Here is a 4,772-nt window from a genome sequence, read left to right on the forward strand (position 1 = left end):
TGGACCTGGCCAAGGTACAGGCCATTTATGATTGGGTTCAGCCCACTTCTTTGAAGGCCCTCCAGAAGTTTTTGGGTTTTGCTAATTTTTATCGTAAATTTATAGCTAATTTTTCTGGTATTGCCAAACCATTGACTGATTTGACTAAGAAGGGTGCTGATGTGCTGATTTGGTCTCCAGAGGCTGTTTCTTCCTTTCAGGAGCTGAAGCGGAGGTTCACTTCTGCTCCGGTTTTGCGGCAACCTGATGTCTCACTCCCGTTTCAGGTAGAGGTGGACGCTTCTGAGATTGGTGCAGGAGCTGTTTTGTCCCAAAAAGATCCGGTAACATCTAAAATGAATCCCTGTGCTTTCTTTTCCCGAAAGTTCTCCCCATCTGAACGCAACTATGATGTGGGGAATCGGGAACTGTTAGCCATAAAATGGGCATTTGAGGAGTGGAGACATTGGTTGGAGGGAGCTAGACATCAAGTCGTGGTCCTGACTGACCAAAAGAATTTGATTTACCTTGAGTCGGCCAAACGCTTGAATCCTAGACCGGCTAGGTGGGCCTTGTTTTTCACACGTTTTGATTTTGTGGTCTCTTTTCTTCCGGGCACTAAGAATGTCAAGGCAGACACCCTCTCTAGGAGTTTTTTTGCTGATTCTCCTATTGTGACCAAGCCTGCTACCAACTTAGGTGAGGGGGTAGTTCTTTCTGCCATCTCGCCCGATTTGAGACGTGCTCTGAAAGAGTTTCAGGAGGACAAACCTGAGCGTTGTCCCATTGGAAAATTGTATGTTCCTGACCAGTGGAGGAAGAGAGTAATGTCTGAAGTTCATTGCTCCGCATTGGCTGGTCATCCAGGTATTTTTGGTACTAAAGATTTGATGAGTCGGTCTTTTTGGTGGCCCGCCTTATCTCGTGATGTCAGGAATTATGTGCAGTCCTGTGGGACTTGCTCCCGGTCTAAACCTTTTTCTCACTCTAGTGGGTTGTTGATGCCTTTGCCGGTGCCCAGGAGGCCATGGACCCATATTTCAATGGATTTTATTTCTGATCTGCCTGTCTCTCAGAGAATGACTGTTATCTGGGTGATTTGTGGTAGATTCTCTAAGATGGTCCATCTTGTACCACTCCCTAAGTTGCCATCTTCCTCAGAGTTGGTGCCCTTGTTTTCGCAACAGGTGGTTCTCTTGCATGGGATTCCTGAGAACATTGTATCTGACACAGGAGTTCAGTTTGTCTCTAGATTTTGGAGGACTTTTTGTTCCAAGCTGGGAATTCAGTTGTCCTCCTCTGCGTTTCACCCTCAGACCAATGGGCAGACGGAGAGAACAAACCAGACTTTGGAGTCTTATTTGAGATGTTTTATCTCTGCCGATCAGGATGATTGGGTCTCATTTTTGCCCTTGGCCGAATTTGCTTTAAATAATAGAGCTAGTTCTGCCACTTTGATGTCACCTTTTTTTTGTAACTTTGGGTTTCATCCTCGATTCTCTTCAGGGCAGGTGGAGTCTTCTGCCTGCCCAGGTGTTGACACTGTGGTGGAGAGAATGCACCAGATTTGGGACCAAGTGGTGGATAAGTTGTCTCTCTCCCAGGAAAAGGCCCAGCGGTTTTCCAACCGGCATAGGACCATTGGTCCCCGGTTTAAGGTGGGTGATATGGTTTGGTTGTCATCAAAGAATATCTCTATGAAGGTGGCTTCTCCAAAGTTTAAACCTAGATTTATTGGACCTTACAAGATTTTGGAGATTCTTAATCCGGTCTTTTTTTCGATTGGCTCTTCCTGTTACATTTAAGATCCATAACGTGTTTCATAAGTCTCTGTTGAAGATGTTTGTTGAGCCAGTAGTTCCTGTGGTGGCACCTCCTGACCCTGTATTGGTTGAAGGTAATGTGGAATATGAGGTTGAGAAGATACTGGATTATCGTCTGGCTAGACGGAGACTCCAGTATTTGGTTAAGTGGAAGGGTTATGTCCAGGAGGATAATTCTTGGGTCTCTGCATCTGATATTCATGTCGAAAGATTGGTTCTTGCTTTTCATCGGGCCCATCCTAATCGGCCTGGTGGCGTGGATGAGGGTTCGGTGACCCCTCCTCAAGGGGGAGGTACTGTTGTGAGCTCATTTTCTCGTTCACCTTTGATGTCCGATGAACTCCCTCTGCTGGTGAAAGGAGGTGGTGAAACTGATTTGGATGGGAGAAACCTGTCACCTGAACAGGTGGATTGCGATTGGACATCCGGAATCTCTGAGTGGATATAAGGCAGCCGACGCCCTGTAGGGTTGCTGGTGATTTCTCCGCTCTGAGCTCTGGCCTCCAGTTCAGTTCCTGTCTTCTAAAGCTAAGTTTTGCTCTGTTATTGTTCCATAAGATTTTGTCTGATTTGCTTAGTTTTGTGTTCTGCCAGCCCCGACTGGGGCCCTGCTGAATTTCCATTTTTGTCCCTGATTGGTTAAAACTCTTTTGCTCTGTCTTCAGAATATATCGGAGTGCTGATATAGGGATTTTGAAGTCTAGTGACTTCAGGGCCGTTTTTCCTATCAGACATGTTGAGACATTTTTGGTAGGGTTTTGCAGATTGCAGCCAGCATCTTTTCTGTCCTTTCCTATCTAGTTAGTTGGGCCCCATAGTTTGCTCTGCCTTTCTATCTGTGTTTGTGTTTTCATCTGTTTTCACCGACAATACATGTTGGGGGCTGTCTATTGCTTTGGGGTCTGCTCTGGGGCAGTTTAGATTTCCCCTTTCTTTCTTTAGGCTTATTTAGTTCTCTGGCTGTGAAGAGGCGTCTAGGACCACCGTTGGAACGCTCCACGGCTACTGTTAGTTGTTGTGAATAGGATCAGGGGTCTGCAGTCCGCTAGCTACCAACCTCTCTGGTTTTCTGGACTTAGCTTGCATTTTTGTTTTTTCCTCCTCCGGTGACTCATTCATAACAGGTTACCTTGACGTGGTGGAGCAGCTTGATGTACATTTTTTTGCGCAAAAAAAGTATCAACTAAATACCCTGTATTTGTTATCCAGCACTTGCTGATTACTGCCATTTTTTATTGCAGCGTATTTTTGCAAATCTGTCATTCTGTGTTTTCTTGTTGTATCTCAGTGGGTGGTGTGAGCATTGTCTGATCAACGTGTTCACAATTGTGCATGTCACATTTGTATTTTTAATCCGTATTTTCCTTGCTTTGCATGGTTTGGGAAACCCCACCCCTCTCTTGTGTGACGTGCACATAAGAGCTGTCTCAGACCACAAGCCCATACTAGGGAGCGGCCTGTCTGAATCCTGTTCATATTAGACACTGTTCACATGTTCAGGTTTTTAATACATTAGATAGGCACTGCTTCGATAGGGGTTAGGCTGGTTTCACATTAGCGCTTTTGTGCGCAGCGCATCGTGCGCACCCGTGCGCATGCGCACTGCGCACCTATACTTAACATGACGTGCGCATGGTCTTGCGCATACTTGCGTTTTCGTGCGCATGCGTTTTTTTGTCTTTTGCGCCAGGCGCGCCAGACGCAACATGTTGCATTTTTGGTTCCGCCCTGTCTCGTCAAAAAAACGCATGCGCACGCTTGCGCACGGAATGCGCAAAAACACCACATTGGAGCCTATGGGAACGCATGCGTGCGCATGGTCTTGCGCACGCTTGCGTTTTTTTGCGCATGCGTTTTTGAGTTAAACAAGTCTAGAATGTTCTCTAGACAATGGAAAAAACGTCACACTTAAAAACGCATGCGCATAAAAAACGCCAACGCATGCAAAAAACGCATGTAAAACGCAAACAACGCTGCGTTTTTTTTACACATCAGCGTGCGCATGACGTTAAAAAAACGCGCATTTGTTTTGCGTTTTTCTTTGCGTTTTTTATGCGCCCGATGCGCTGCGCAAAAAAACGCTAATGTGAAACTAGCCTTACCTTGACGTGGTGGAGCAGCTTGATGTACATTTTTTTGCGCAAAAAAAGGATCAACTAATACCCTGTATTTGTTATCCAGCAATTGCTGATTACTGCCATTTTTTATTGCAGAGTATTTTTTCAAATCTGTCATTCTGTGTTTTCTTGTTGTATCTCAGTTAGTGGGTGGTGTGAGCATTGTCTGATCGACGTGTTCACAATTGTGCATGTCACATTTGTGTTTTTAATCTGCTTTTTTCCTTGCTTTGCATGGTTTGGGAGACCCCACCCCTCTCTTGTGTGACGTGCAAATAAGAGCTGTCTCAGGCCACAAGCCCATATTAGGGAGTGGCCTGTCTGAATCCTTTTCATATTAGACACTGTTCACATGTTCAGATTTTTAATGCATTAGATAGGGACTGCTTCGATAAGGGTTACCTTGACGTGGTGGAGCAGCTTGATGTACTTTTTTTGCGCAGAAAAAGTATCAATTATATACCCTGTATTTGTTATCCAGCACTTGCTGATTACTGCCATTTTTTATTGCAGAGTATTTTTGCAAATCTGTCATTCTGTGTTTTCTTGTTATACCTTGTAATGAGCCAACTGTAAGACAAAACCTGGAAAAAATCAACTCCGTGGAACAGAAAAGGGATCTGGTCTGATATGCAATTTAGGTTATTTATGAAAGAGGAAGAAATTGAGGATTTAAAGGACCAAGCAAGAATCTCTTGGAGGACAGACTGCAAACAACAGGCAGCATTCATCGGACATCCAGAGACCTGAGCATCCAAAGGTAGGACCATCCTGCAACCCCAAACAACCTATAGACGTCTTACAAATTAACCCTCTTAGAAATAAGGATTATAATTACTATATAACCACAAAA

This window comes from Dendrobates tinctorius, unplaced genomic scaffold, assembly GCF_039654945.1.
Source record: "Dendrobates tinctorius isolate UK_male_01 unplaced genomic scaffold, ASM3965494v1 ptg000485l, whole genome shotgun sequence".
Taxonomy (NCBI): Eukaryota; Metazoa; Chordata; class Amphibia; order Anura; family Dendrobatidae; genus Dendrobates; species Dendrobates tinctorius.